The sequence below is a fragment of the Callithrix jacchus genome, chromosome 10, assembly GCF_049354715.1.
Source record: "Callithrix jacchus isolate 240 chromosome 10, calJac240_pri, whole genome shotgun sequence".
In the NCBI taxonomy this organism is placed as follows: Eukaryota; Metazoa; Chordata; class Mammalia; order Primates; family Cebidae; genus Callithrix; species Callithrix jacchus.
This window is the reverse complement of record NC_133511.1, coordinates 11,196,659-11,212,727: the sequence shown is the minus strand read 5'-3', so window position 1 is coordinate 11,212,727 and position 16,069 is coordinate 11,196,659. Positions and strand designations below refer to the sequence as shown.

The following is a 16,069-nucleotide window of genomic DNA, read 5'->3' as shown; positions in this document are numbered from 1 at the left end:
CGCCCGGCCCCCGCCCCGCCCCTCCGAGAACCGCCGAGTTGATACCAGCCACTGCCCACAGCTCTCGATTTCCTATAGGTAGGTGTTGGTGTCCGCCACGAGCGTGGGGGCGGTCAGTAAGCCCACCCCTGCGGTGAACAGGTTTCGGGACCAGTCCAAACCTTGGAGACGGTATGGGAGAGTCAAAACAACTTTGGGATGTGTCCTGTCTTGTTGGAGTCAGTGCGGGAGTACTTTAGCTTCTTGTATCCTCAGTCGGCATGCCACATCCTCTCCCCTCCCCGCAAAGAGATAGTTAAATAAACTTTAGATTCCTCAGCCCCGTCACCCCAATGCCCCTTTCCAAACCAGATTGCCAGGCACAGCACCTGCTAGGTGGAAGTTCTCAGAACGTTGCTTGGAGGATTCATGGGGGTGGCTGAAAGCCTAGCCCTTGGGAGCTAGAGGCTTGAACTGGGTAGATACATGCCCATGCGTATAGTTTCTGTGATTTAAAAATTCTGAAACCTTTAAGACAAATCTCAGGAAACAAGCTGGATTTAAAGTGTAACTGCATTTACTAATCACTCCCATTAGCAGTTGCCTAGACTGTAACAGTTGTAAATGATTAAAGAAGGGATATATCTTAATGAGTGGACAGAGTCTCTTCACAGGAAAAAAAAAGTATGAAAAATTTTGTTAATGTATTCTTATAAAAGTATTAACAAGTGCGTGTGTGTGAATAGCTTTCCGGGGAGATTTTTGTTAAGGCAGGAACAACCTAACCACTTCATTGATAAGTTAAAATTACTGTGGCAGAAACTGAGATGGACATCAGAAAGCCAGTTTAGCAAAGGAAACGGACATATGGTGATAACCACAATTTATGTCTTTATGACATTTTATTCTTTCAAAATAGTCTAAAAATATAACAATACAGTCTCAGTTAATAATCACATGTTCATATAATTACATCAATCAGCTAAGAAAAAAATCCTATTCCCCATTATGTCTAAAATTTTGGTTAAGAGCCTGAAGGAATATTGACAAAAAACAAAAACAGAAACAACCCACATACATACACGTTACATACGTCGTATACTTAGCAGCTAAAATGTTGATTTTTTTTTTCTCTTGGCTGAGCAATTGATAATGGATGAAATCAACATTCTCCAACACCCTTCTTCCCCAAGCACATTGATGATGTACACGCAGCTCATTTGGATGAATTCCCAAATCTTTTTACCTGGCCGTGTGGTTAGTGATTGGTACTATTAGCAATCAGCTAACTACACTGCCTAGTAACTAGACTCATAGAAAAAAAATTGCAGTCTCAAGTTGGTACCCCCACACGTTGTAATAGGCAATTCATTGGTTGAGTTGGAGCTCCACTGAGTTGCTGGCTTGGTAAATACTAGATAATGGCAAATAGACACAGTGAATCATAGCATACAGTATTAACCGTTACATGGGTGGAGGGGCTTCTCCTCCAGGGACTTCACTTTCCTGGCATGAGACTGTTCCATCTTCTGTGACTCCTAGAGAGAGCTAACAGTTAACTGTATTTGGAGAAACCGCGGGTTTCCTCGCACTTGGAGCGCGCACTCGCGGAGCAGGCCTGCGCCGAACCCACGCCGACGCCGCGCTTTTCAGGCACCTTCTCTCGAAGGCTGCGGGCGGCCAGAGCCGGCGTCCTCCTCCCAGCCTGGCCGCGGTGATGCTGTGCCTTGTTTTGATGGCAGTGGAGTTAGTGATTGTAACCAGCACAGTACAATCAGCTAATGACACTGCCTACAAACCGAGCACCGGGCGCCCGCGGCTGCAGCTCCCGGACGGTCCGCGGCGCCGACGCGGGGTCGCAGGGTGGGGGCCCTCCTCGGACCCCATTTCACCCGGGGCGACGCCCGACAGTGGCTGGGCGCGAGGCCCGGGGAGAGCGGCCCCCGAGGACGCCCCCCGAGCCCATTGGGACCCCCGCTTGCCTCGCCGCTCACGCACTCGTAGCCCGGCCAGCGGGCGGCGCTGCGGGGGAAGACCCGCGCCCTCCAGGGCCGCGCCCCGACCCCTGACTCCCGGGAGTGCCGGTCTCCCTTCCCGCAGCCTCCCGCACCTCTCTGGGCCCTCCCGCTCAGGTCCCCCTTCGCCTCCTCCACCCGGGCTCCCACTTCCCGCACGCCCCGCTTCAGTTCCCAGCCCGAAGCCCTAGAGCCGGCTCTCTAGACCCCGTGCGCCCTGCAGCTCCCAGCGGCCGAGTGACCGTGGCGGGGGCGGCCAACCGCCCTTGGAACCCCGCGGGCCGAGGGCGGGGCGGGCGCGAGACGGGGCGGGGGGAGGGGTGGGGGAGGGGAGGAGGCTGCGAGAAGGGGCTGTGGGCGGTCCCTGAATGGCCTCCAGGAAGACGCCTGGAAGATGGAGGCCCAGATTCTTGAGACGTTTCTCTTTCTGATCTAGCAGGAGGGGCAAAGAGCGCCTTCTCCACTCCCTCATTCCCCAAGACGCCCATCAGCCCACCCAGTTTCCGTGCCCATTCTGCCCTGGGAAAGCGGCTTCCCAGGTACCTTAAATTATAGGTTGAATTTTCCAAACGGAGGCAGGCTTGGGTAGCCTCTGACATGTGGGGAGATACCTTTGAAAGTCTTATCTGCAGCCTTATGCTGCGTCGGGGACTTGGCCTTGTACTCGCAGAGGGCCATGCAGTGATGGGAAGGCTGGGCCTTCTAGTCAAATAGTGAGCCAGGCAGCTTGTTAGTTTCATCAGATCGTGGTCCTCTTGAGATCAAGACCGTACCGTTCAAGACAGCGTATATATTATAAGTTACTAAACTAGATACTGATAGAAATGGAAGGGAGGCCCTCAGTGAGAGCTGTAATAGGTCAAAGAAGGTTACCAGAGGAGGTGAGACTTGAGTAGATCCTTGATGCAAGAGTACATTTGGATATTCAGGGTTAGGGCTGTCAATGCCAGACAATGTTTTGTGACAGTTTGGCAAAAGGGACAGTTACAGAGGACTTCTGGGAGATCTCTGCTAATAACTTTCCTTTCATTACTCCTTCCCTCTTTGCCTTTAATGAATGAATCAGGTGAGGATAAGGAATGTTCTCTTTAGCCTCACCTTGAAATTCAGCTGGAAGCAGCCTCCCCTAGAAATACGGTCTTCATGTATCCAATATAGAACACTCACTGCTGACACCAAAGGCTTAGTTCTAAATTAGTTTCCACAGAAGAAAACTTCCCAGCTATAAATTGATTCCCTAACACCAGCGCATGGACTCATAGATGCCACTAGTAACAAGAACATGGGCAGGTCATCCGGCTCATTCAATACAAACTCCAAACTCACACTGTTAAAACAAAGAACTGCCCAAGAATGTTTAAATAAGTTATATCATTTTCTTTGCATATGAAAGACAGCACTGTCCCCCCAAATGCATACTTTGTTCTGTACACACCAAAGTGAAGAGAAAGAAACCAAAATATAAAATATATAGCACAGAAAATGTTAATTGTAAAAATTAACTTGTAGAACTAAATTGTGAAAGACAAGACATCTACAATAACTGTATTTTATACTCATTTTTGGGAGGGGCACAATGTTTTAGCATACGTTACATAAATGACCCACATTCACTTAAATATGCATATATAAAAGTAGGAGCAAAATAGTCTACATTCCAATAACAATATGCAGACTTAGAAATCTTGGTTAGGAGACAGTTATAGAAACGATCCTATGCTACCAAATTGTTAGTCACTTTTACCCAATACCATATTGAATACTTCTTCCCAATTGATGTTTTATGATTATTAGTTGCATCTTAAATATCTTACCTGAGCTGGATTGCTGCCATCCAAGGCAATGGTTGCATTAGATGCCTTGAAAAGTTAGTTTCTACAGACTTTTCTTCAAAAGTAATAAAAAATAAAACTCATATATAAAAGTCATCAAGATGCATTGCCTACTGAAATAATTTTTTAAAGTAAGTTTTATTTTCTATGTACTACAACTAAAAAATCTAAATAACGACAAAAAATGTGTGTGGCCTAGTTCTGTTGAAAAAAAAAAAAAAGAGAGAATGCTTGTTCTTAGGGTTGCTGTTGATTTGGCCTGCAGTTACTAGAGAAACTCCAAGGATCTCATTCCCTTTATGGTTCATGTCTAGGCATGCCTGGAGACCAGGGAGACCCATGATTTAATCTAAGTAAGAATGCTTGTGGTGTTTTAAATGCCCACACAGAAGACTGCATTTGTTTTAGACAGTTCCAGGAAGGCACCTTTTGGGGAATTGTTTACTGTTTAATTTCTGGGCTTTTGGTGATTAGGGAGATGGAAAAGGAGCTGTAAGGATTGATGCGGCTGATGATTAGGAGGACGCCAAGAAGAGTATAAAAAACAAATACCTTCTGTTTTAGTTTTGGCAAATTTATATTGACTTAATTTACCACTTCTAGATACAAGACTAGCTTGCTGGGAGTTGGGAATTAGAAAAGATGGAGACAGGCCAGGTGCGGTGGCTCACGCCTGTGATCCCAGCACTTAGAGAGGCCACAGCAGGTGGATCATGAGGTCAAGAGACTGGGGACATCCTGGCCAACATGGTGAAACCCGTCTCTACTAAAAATACAAAAATTAGCTGGGGGTGGTAGTGTGTGCCTGTAGTCCCAGCTACTCGGGAGGTGGAGGCAGGAGAATTGCTTGAACTTGGGAGGCAGAGGTTGCAGAGAGCGGAGATCGTGCCACTGTACTCCAGACTGGGTGACAGAGCAAGACTGAAAAAAAAAAAAGAAAAGGTGGTGACAATGGAGTCAACATATCTCTCCCTTCAGTGCACACAAACTCACCATCTCCCACAGCTTTTGAAGGATGTTGTTAGAAGAGAAAAAAAAAAAGAACAATTAGACTAACTAGAAATTACTGGATTTTAGCAGCTGCTTTTTAAAGTTGTTTTTTGAGGTGGAGTTTTACTCTTATTGCCCAGGCTGGAGTGCAATGGTGGGATCTCATTCACTGCAATCTCCACCTCCTGGGTTCAAGCGATTCTCCCACCTCAGCCTCCCGAGTAGCTGAGATTACAGATACCTACCACCATGCCCAGCTAATTTTTTGTATTTTTAATACAGATGGGGTTTCTCTATTAAAAATGGAGAAACCAGGCTGGTCTCAAACTCCTGACCTCAGGCGATTCATCTGCCTTGGCCTCCCAAAGTTCTGGGATTACAGGAGCGAGCCACTGCTCCCGGCCTAAATCTGCTTTTTTTTTTTTTTTAAATGCATATTTTCTCTTAGGAAATATAAAACCATATCTTGGTGTATAGACCAATAAATATCAGATGATTAACCTTCATGATAGTATACTTAGAAACTAGTTTATAAATTGAAGTCAATTCAGTACCCTTGAAGAACTAAAAATCACTGAATCTATTTATGAGAGGAGATTTTCTTTTGAGCTAAAATGAGCTGACAGCAGTTTTTATAATTCCATATTTCTAGTTCCATTTCACTGTACTCTCATTAGTAAGAGTGCACCAGATTCTTAATTAGCTTCTTGTTTATATTTATTGATTAATCAATACTGTTGCTTTCAGTATAAAATGTTAAATTAATTTATCTTTCAGGTAAATCACAAGCAGTCTAACAAAAATAGGCTTTATAATTAAAGTTGCTGAAGCTCTTAGTTATGGCTTCAGCAGTAGGAGCAAACAGTTGTATATTTTCCATCTTTAAAGAACAATCTCTAGGGATTTATGTGGTCCCGTTGGTGATATGGACAACGCCTGTATATATAGATAATATAGTTATGTTAATTATATTAGTATGTAATATGAATATATCTTTATATTAATATAACGTTATTAGATTAAATATACATTTATGTTATATATTCTATTTATATTATATATCATTATTAAGTATCAAGATGGTTATATGAAACAATGCTTCAGGAACCCTGCTGACTCATACAACATTATGGCCAACATTTAGGAAAAAGGAAAAGGAAAATTATCAAAGGTTAGGACACAGAGAAGACTATATGGAAAGATGAGACTTAGCTGAGCCTAGAAGCAAAAATACTAGAGATGAAGAGGAGATGTTTTTGGTAGCAGGAGCAATTTGTGGAGGAAAAACACAAGCAAGGTTCTGGAGACTGTAATGTCTGAGGCCAACTGGAAGAGCCATGAGTGTGTTCTCGTTGGGGAAATCAGATTAAAGAGGACTTTAACATTTACAGTCCTCCACCATCCTACTTACCTGCCTGCTCATATGTTGCTATGAAGTTCATCAGAAAAAAAAGACAAAAGGCCCAGAGAATTTCGGTTTCATTATTCTGCTCGAGGAGCCCCAGATGTATAAAATGTGTTGTTTTATGAGAATTAATAAGGTAGCATAGATTAGAAGAGGGAGAGACAGAGGAGACTGAAAGACCATTTAGATTAGTAAATTTCAGCATAAAGTGTTGTAGAAAATATGGGATGAAGAGAGAGACTTTGTGAAGGAAAGTTGCATGACATGGTGGGTAACTGGTTCAAGTGAACACACAGAACAAGATTAACTTCCAGATTTTGATGACAAGTAGAGGTATTGAGAGGGAAAATCTACTCAGAGAATAATTGTGATTGTAGGTGTAGGGATGTTTAGTTTCAGGTGGTGGAAGAATATCGTGGTGGAGTTAGATATGTGGAGTTACAACTCTGGCAGGAGACCAGAACTGAAAGGAGACAATGAAAAGAGACTGAAGCTCTTTTATCCTCTTGCCAGTTGAAGGATAAAGGAGTTCTCCAAGAAAGATATGCTGGCTGATTCTTCATTGACCTACCAGCTCCTGCTATCAAGGATGCCAAAGCAGGTGAGGACAGTAATGTATTAATCTCAAACAGAGAATAGAATGAGGAAAATGGCTCAGGTGCAAATCTGAGAGGATCCCTCTCCTCTTCAGGGACCTACAGGAGGAAGTAAATCTTGGTAAGGGTTAGCCCACAGGAAGCAGAGGAGAGGAGTATCACAAAAACCAAGCTGTTTTTTTTTTTTTTTTTTTTGAGACGGAGTTTCGCTCTTGTTACCCAGGCTGGAGTGCAATGGCATGATCTCGGCTCACCGCAACCTCCGCCTCCTGGGTTCAGGCAATTCTCCTGCCTCAGCCTCCTGAGTAGCTGGGATTACAGGCACATGCCACCATGCCCAGCTAATTTTTTGTATTTTTAGTAGAGACGGGGTTTCACCATGTTGACCAGGATGGCCTCGATCTCTTGACCTTGTGATCCACCCGCTTCGGCCTCCCAAAGTGCTGGGATTACAGGCTTGAGCCACCGCGCCCGGCCTACCAAGCTGTTTTAAAATTCATATGCTTGTGAATTCAAGAGAATCTGCTGCCTCGGCACCACCACATCATCAAGGTTTGGTCAGTAGAATTAGCAATAGGCAGCAGACGATTGGATTGGCTCTACCAGAGTTTTTTTGTCCAAGGCTTTATTCATTGAGTCAGTGAAGGATCAATGATCTTCTCTAGGTTAGAACTAAACAGATGAACTTTCCTGGCCTTGTCCCACTACTAATTGGCCTCTATCATCTTTCCAAACAAAATAAAACAAAAAACATTCAGGTAGAGTTTCAGGTTTCTAAAAGTAATTTTAAGGTTTCAATAAGCTAGTTAGTAGTCTGGATGCACAGTTGAAGAAGGTGTATTCTCTTTCTTAAGAGCTCTAGAGTGTATTCTGTAACTCTGTTTAGCCAAAAGGAGAAAACAGACTGATTATCCTGTTAATTAATTGATTTACAAGAATGAAAATACTTTATGCCATCCTCTTAAACATCATTCTATGTCTGCTTATTCTTGTTTTTATTTCCACTGTCCTCATTCGGCACTTAAGTTTTTTTTAAAGTGGAAAATTTATATTTCATTTAAAAAATTTACATAATCCTCATTTGTTATCTTTATTTCGTCTGTATTTATAGAATATATCTCAAGGATTTCATCTTGCTTACTTTTGGCGAAGTTCATATTGTCCTTCCTGCTCTTAGCTCCTTGATAGTTTGTTGAAATCTCAAGCTTAAATTCCTCTTCCTGGGTAAAATCTTCCCAGTACTTTTAGTTCATTGTGATCCTTTCTCTTCTCTAATCCCTCTTACACTTAATACACTTATTTACACTTAATACTCTAAAGTTAGTATGTTCCATTAGTAAGAAAGTATCATTCTCCTATATTCTGATTGTGTTTTTAATTTGGCATTTTATTGTAATAGTATAGAGTGCTGACACATATATACACATTTATTATATTAGTATAGAGTGATGTACGTTTTCTTACACTCTGAATTATTTTAGTGAATTATCTTTTTTTTAAAGGGTACATATGCTTGTTTGTTACATAGGTATTACATGCATAATGTTGGGTGCTGGGCTTCTGCTGTACTCATCACCCCAATATTAGGCATTGTATCCAGTAGGTAATTTTTCAACCCTTCCCACCCACCTTTGGAGTACCTCGAGTCTGTTTTCTCTATCTTCATTTCCACATGCACCATTTGTTTAGCTTACACTTATAAGTGAGAATATTTAATATTTTTTTACCTCTGGATTGGTTCACTTGGGGTAATGGCCTCCGGCTTCATCCATGTTGCTGCAAAGGACATGATTTCATTCTTCTTTTATGACTGTGTAGTATTCTATGGTGTATATATACAGCATATTTTCTTTACCCAATCCACAGTTGGTAGACATTTAGGTAGGTTCCATGACTTTGCTCTAATTGTAAATGGTGTTGCAATAAATCCACAAGTGTCTTTTTAATGTAATGATTTCTTTTCCTTTGGTTAGATATCCAGTAGTGGGATTACTGAGTGGAATGATAGTTCTATTTTTGGTTCTATGAGATATCTCTACACGGTGTCCCATAGAGGTTGAATTGATTTTCATTCCCCCCAACAGTGTGTAAGCATTCCCTTTTCTCTGCATACATGCCAACATATGCTGTTTTTTGACTTTTTAATAAAAGCCATTCTGACTGGAGTGGGATGGTATCTCAATGTGGTTTTAATTTGAATTTCTCTGATTATTAGTGATGTGCATTTTGTCATATGTTTGTTAGCTGTTTGTATTTCTTCTTTTGAGAAATGGCTGTTCATGTCCTTCACCCATTTTCAATGGGTTTGTTTTTGTTTGTTGTTTGAATTTCTTGTAGATTCTGGATACTAATTCTTTGTTGGAAGTATAATTTGTAAACATTTTCTCCCATTCTGTGGATTGTCTTTTTGTCCTATTGATTATTTATTTTACTGTGCAGAAACTTTTAGGTTATGTCCTGTCTCTCTATCTTTGTTTTTATTGCATTTGTGTTTGGAATCTTCATCATAAATTATTTGTCTAAGCCAATGTCTGTAAGGGACTTTCCTAGGTTTTCTTTTAGGATTTTTATAGTTTCAGTTTTATAGTTTTACATTTAGGTCTTTAATCCATCTGTAGGTAATTTTGTATATGTTAAGAGATAGAGATTTAGTTTCAATCTTCGGACTATGGCTAGCCAGTTTTCCCAGCTTCATTTATTGAATAGGGTATCTTGTTTCCCATTGTTTATTTTTGTTGACTTTAATTGAAGATCAGTTGGCTGTAGCTTTATTTCTGGGTTAGAGAACCCTATACTGTATCATTAATCTCTGGGTCTGTTTTTGTACCAGGACCTTGCTGTTTTAGTTACTATAGCCTTATAGTATAATTCAAAATCAGGCAGTATAATGCCTCTGACTTTGTTCTTTTTGCTTAGGCGTTCTTTGGCTATTTGGGCTTTTTTTGGGTCCAAAACTTTAGGATTGTTTTTCCTAATTCTGTGAAAAATGAGGCTGGTAATTTGATAGGGATTGCATTGAATTTGTAGATTGCTTGAGCAAGTGGTTATTTTAACCATATTAGTTCTTCCAGTCCATGAGCATGAAATGTTTTTCCACTTATTTGTGTCATCTACGGTTTCTTTCATCAGTGTTTTGTAGTTCTCCTTGTAGAGATCTTTCACTTCCTTGGTTAAATGTATTCCTAGATAGTTTGCTCTTTTTTTTTTTGTGGCTACTGTAAATGGGATTGGGTTCTTAATTTGGTTCTTGGCTTGGGTATTATTATTTATAGAAATGCTACTGATTTTGTACATTGATTTTGTATCCTGAGACTTTACTGAAGTTGTTAATCAGGTCAAGGAGTTTTCTAGAGGAGTCTTTAGGGTTTTCTAGGTATACAATCATATTGTCAGTGAACAGAGATAATTTGACTTACTTTTCCAATTTGAATGCCTTTTATTTCTTCTTTCTCTTGCCTGATAGCTCTGGTAGGACTTCAGGTACTATGTTGAATAGGAGTTATCTTGATTTCTAACTTGAAACGTTATATAAGTGTATGTATCTTTTGTGCTCTTTGAAACAATGTCACTTACATTGTGAATGCTCAGTACACACATAGAAAATACAAATTAGGAAGAAGGCTTGTGGCAAATAAAACACTTGCATAGTATGTAAAGGAATTTTACTTTGATCAGGCTATGCTAAAATTAACTTCTGCGTTCAAATCAACATTGTATGGCTGTAGAATTTTATTAGGTAGAGTGTTGGGATATGCAATTTTGTTTCAGCAATTAGTGTAACTTCCTTTTATGTGATGACCATAATGGAACTAAGTTTATGTGTGGGTAGAATCAGTTCATTGTTTTATAAAATAGTGCTACTTGCTTGCTGTTATTAAAAGAATATAGTTCTGGCCGGGTGCGATGGCTCACACCTATAATCCCAGCACTTTGGGAGGCCCAGGCTGGTGGATCATGAGGTCAAGAGATCGAGACCATCCTCGTCAACAAGGTGAAACCCCGTCTCTACTAAAAATACAAAAATTAGCTGGGCATGGTGGCGCGTGCCTGTAATCCCAGCTACTCAGGAGGCTGAGGCAGGAGAATTGCTTGAACCCAGGAGGCGGAGGTTGTGGTGAGCCGAGATCGCGCCATTGCACTCCAGTCTGGGTAACAACAGCAAAACTCCATCTCAAAAAAAAAGAATATAGTTCTGTCACAAGTGGAATTTTGCTAAAACATCTATACCTTTCCCTTCTTTGGCAATGGCATGTATTTGCAAACGGATGGCTGAACCTAGGGATATAAGTTGTAGTTTAGGGAGGGAAGCTAAAGAAATGAAATGGGGTTATAAGAATGGTTATTATATCATAAGTCCAGCAAACAATATTCAATTCAGAGGATATTTCAAACTTATTTTGCCTATTTCTAAACTTGTATAAGCATAAATATTTTCATTTTAAAAGTGAAATTTTGCTAAAATGCAGAAGACAAATGTAGAACCGGATTTTTGACTTTCATCTTCATTGATGAACTTTGGGTCTTGACTATTCCTTAGCCATCAAGTTGAATTTCCTCAGTTTAAAATGAAGAATGCAATTCTAGAAACTGTTACTTGTACAAGGTCATTTCAGCCATATTCATGTTTTATACCATTTGATTCTCTGTTACAGACATAATGGGAAGTAAAATATGTCTTTGCTTCTTCACCTCCTTTCTGTTCTCTATCCTCATTCCAAATGGCAAGAACCTCCTATTTCTTGTTTTGTGTGGTTCTTTACCCGGAAATAATCCCCTCACCCAAACAGAACACCATCCTGTTGCTCTACTACAGACAGCTCATCAGACATTTTCAAAAAGAAATCCTTAAAAGACAAGGTTTTACGCAAGGGAACAAACTGTCTTATAGTGAGAATTTTAGACCTTACACAGGACAGTGGGAGAGTTGTTCAAATTGCAGCAGTCACTTTTACTTCTACTTAGCTGGGAATTGGCTTAGGCCAGCCCAGGTTGGGCTTTCTGCTAAATTCTAACATCTTGTCAGTGGACATTACTACTTGGGTATTTAATTGCCATTGAAAGCTTAGCGTACCTCAATCTGAATGAATCACCATCTGTTTTATGCTGACTCTTCCACTGAACTTCACTCTTTCAATGATAACATTAATCTCTTGGTCATTAGTATTTTGGAATAAATTTTAAGTATTTAGTTTCCCAGACTTTACATCCAAGTAGTCCCTTGTGCATATATTTGATTTCCTTCTCTAGATGATAAGCCTCTTGAAAGGAAAGTTGAATTTTGTTTTTATCCCCAGCCCCACTAATATTTAGTGTCTGCGTAGTAGGTGGTCAGTAAATAGTCACTGAGTATTAATTAAAACAGAAGGTGTAGTTGTCATTAATGTAAAGGAGGTGATTTAAACAAGGTGTTTCAAGTCATAAACAAGTAACCGAAGGAAATCTTGCATGATGTTTACTTTTTATTTGATTGTTCTTCCCTGAAATCTAAGTAGATTGTTATTCTACCATTCTATTCATAAATTCCAAGGCCTGCCTGGGCCTGTTGCAGAAAATAACGCTAGGAGAGGGTTCAAAACATCATCAGTTAACGTACTTCACCAACTCAAAGTGCAAGGGAACAGTTTGTCATCGGGAATATGAAGTCATGAGAATTATTCAACACCTGGCACCACTCTATTATTGTATATGCAAACTAACCATTTGAAAAGAAAAAAATTGTGTTTGCTAATGCATCTGTTGCCTTTAATTCAGAAGCAACATTTCAGCAGTATATAGGGAGTTACCCTACTTTTCAGCTTTGTCCCTTTTAACCTAAATTAAAAAAAATAATCTTTGCAAAAGTTACCCCAGCAAACGGCTCGGAAAATATGAGAATAAATGATGCAAATTTGTCCTAATAATCTGTTAAATTTATGGCATTATTAAGCAATCAAAAGTGTGAAATAAGCTTGAAAGCTTCACAACTAAGGCGGTGTGTATCTTAATGATTTCCATTTTTGCTTCACATTGGAATCACTTGGGAAACTTAAAAATCCTGATGTGCAGGTCGCACTACATCCCAGTTAAGTCTTGGCCAGGCATGGTGGCTCACACCTATAATCCCGGCATTTTGAGAGGCCAAGGCAGGAGGGGTTCTTGAGCCCAGGAGTTCAAGACCAGCCTGGGCAACATAGGGAGACCCCCGTCTCTATTGAAAAAAGAAAGAATGTCTGGGGTAAGGGAGAGGAGGCAGACATTGCTATTTTTAAAAGATCTTCAGGTGGTTCCAAAGTGCAACAGTTTGTGTGCCCCAGCCACTGAGGAAGAGGAATGAGAACATGGACAGATGAAACAAACAAAAACTATGGAATTGGAAGATTTTTAAGGTCCCACTTTCACTTTTGTTTATTTTAATATGTTCTGGGTACATAGAAGACGTTTAAATAGTTACTAAATTGAATTAATCTTACTTAAATCTTAAATCATATTCTTAGAAATCAAGATGCTCAGCCATCCAATTTCATAGTTCTTTTAAACAATTAAAAAAATTGATATATAATGTATTTTGGGGGTACGTATAATATTTTAATACTTGTAGATAATGTATAATGATCAAATTAGATAATTGGGATAACATTACCTCAAATGTTTATCTTTTGTGTTTTGAGAACATTACAAATTTTCTAGCTATTTTGAAATATACAACGATTGTTACCTATAATTTCTCTACTGTACTAGAATACTAGAACTAATTCCTTCTATCCACTTTTGTATCCTTAACCAACTTTGATAATCCTTATACTTACCATTTCATATACCTCTCAAGCATCAAAGACATTACAATAGCCAGCACACTACCTAATATATGTATTTCATCTCAGTTCATCAGTGGTGAAAGGTTTAAAAAATTTTTTTTGAGACAGGGTCTTTGCTCTTTTGCTCAGGATGGAGTGCAGTGACACAATCACAACTCATAGCTTACTGCAGCCTCGAACTCCTGGTCTTAAGTGATCTTTCCACCTTAGCCTTTCTAGAAGGCTACAGGTACATGCCACACCAAGCTGACTTTTAAAATTTTTATAGAGACCGGGGTCTTACTGAGTTGCCCAGGCTGGCCTCGAACTCCTGACCGCAAGTGATCCTTTTGCCTGGGCCCAAAGTGTTTGCATTACAGGCATGAGGCCCTCTGCCCAGCTCAAGAGCAAGTGCTTTAGTGTTATCTATTACAATCTTAATAACAACCTAATGAGGTTGCTATTGTACCTCCCATTTCACAGGCAGAAAATTAAGTTGCCCAAGGTTACACAGATGGTGAGCCCTAAAGTTGCAGTTCCCACCCAGGTGTATCTGATCTTAATGCCCATATTTTTAAACTCTGTATTGTGCAGGAAGGGAAAGATAGGACAACATGATAGCATTAGTGAAAAAGAGTGCATGCAAGTTCAATGTGAGTCAATGGTATGATGCAATAGCCAACAAGGTAAAAACCACCTGAGGCTGTGTTCTGGAGTACAGTATTCAGAGGAAGGGAAGCAACAGTCCCGTGACAGTCTCTAGGGGTGGAGCACACCTGGAGCATCGTGTGCAAGTCTGAGCCTCACACTGGAAAAAGAGGATTACTCACACACCTGACACTCATTGTGATGGTACCCAGCATGGTGAGCTGAGTCTATAGGAGGAAATATAAAAAAGCTGAGACTCTTTAGGCTCCACAAAGAGAAGGCTGAGGGAGGCTGAGTAGCTAGTATTTGAAATGTCATCAAGTGGTGGAATATTAGACACAACTGGTGTAGTTCCAGAAGGAAACTAGGCTGCATGTGCAGAAAAATCAGAGGTAGATTAGGCTCCACATAGATAGGAAGTGCTGGCTGTTATTTGGAGCTTTTTAGAAATGAAATGGACTTCTTTGTAAGACAGTGAGTTCTTTTTCACTAATGAAGAAACGGAATGATCACTAATTATGAGCATTAAAGACTTATGTATATCAGGTGTGGTGGTTCTTAATTCTTAGTGGGTATTAGAATCACCTGGGGGAACTTGGTAACTACTGATTGCCAGCCCTTACCTTGAGAAGAGTTGCTTCAGCAGATCTGAAATAAGGTCCAAGAATCTGAATTTAAAAATTAAAAAAAACATTTGTTTTTTGACACAGTGTCTTGCTCTGTCACCCAATCTGGAGTGCAGTGGTATGATCTTGGCTCACTGCAACCTCCCCTCCTGGGTTCAACCCTCCTGGGTTCAATTCTCCTGCCTCAGCCTCCTGAGTAGCTGGGATTACAGGCACCCATCACTATGCCTGGCTAATTTTTGTATTTTTATTAGAGATGGGGTTTCACCATGTTGGCCAGAATGGTCTTGAACTCCTGGCCTCAGGTGATCTGCTCGTGTCGGCTTCCCAAAGTGCTGGGATTACAGGCATGAGCCCAGCCAAGAATCTGAATTTTTAACAAGCAATATGAGTCCAGATCAAGTGGTCACTGACCCACCCTTTGAGAACTGATGAGGTTAGATAAGCTCAGATCTCTTCTACTTGTCCTACAAATAAACACTTTAGTAAAAATGTGTTGTTAACATAACAACTGCTCAAAGTGGTCCTCACAAGTTTTGTAAGAAATTGAAGGCAGAATTCTTTAATATGTTAACAGCTAAGTTAGAGATGACATTATTGGAATGTATGATATAAGGATACGGAAGAAGAATTCTTGATTCTCACTCTGTTATAAAAGATAAGATTATAATAGCAAAATAGAAAATATAGATCCAGTTTGAAATTTTTAAACACTTTAAACAGAGAACCAACTCCACTTATGCCAAGGAGCAATCAGATGGAGACCAGATTGGTATATGAAGAAGCTATATGATTATCTCGATAGACAGCGCCTGTGTGAGGTGAAACACCCATCAGCCTTTAGGGCCCAGGCTTATATAAACTTCAGCCTCAAACTCATCAGCAGGTGTGGGTGAGACTTGGAAACAAAGGGGATTGTGCAGTTGGTCTTTTGTCTCTTTTCTTGAGGGCTAAAGAGCTTTTGTTGGCAAGTAATGTGTTTGTTTATTCTTAAAGCATGCAACCTGTGAGCCACATTTTGGAATTACTCTCCCCTGAAATATTTTGCTCTTTGTTGATATATCTTTAAAAAGTGATGCTTAAGGTAATTACTGTTCCATATGCGGATATTTTAAAGTTGCACAGTGATGTTTCATTTATTACTAAGTGCTTTAAAATTTTAAAAAGACTTTTCTTTTTCTTTGAAAACCTTTAAAAATGGGCTG

The 16,069-nt window shown here is 40.2% G+C and overlaps 1 protein-coding gene across 5 annotated transcripts in view; it reads left to right on the top strand.

Annotated features, from left to right (window-relative positions):
• Window position 1: 1 nt before the first annotated feature.
• BTG4 (BTG anti-proliferation factor 4) overlaps window positions 2–16,069 on the top strand; it is a 48,365-nt gene continuing 32,297 nt past the window's right edge. For 2 of the 5 annotated variants that reach the window (XM_035264487.3, XM_054241543.2), the window contains exons 1-2: window positions 2,337–2,533; window positions 6,735–6,822. The gene's annotated coding sequence lies outside the window, so the exon portion shown is untranslated. Of the gene's footprint in view, window positions 79–2,336; window positions 2,534–6,734; window positions 6,823–16,069 lie in introns of those variants that run through there. The other 3 variants (XM_035264488.3, XM_035264490.3, XM_035264489.3) reach the window with 3 other exon arrangements.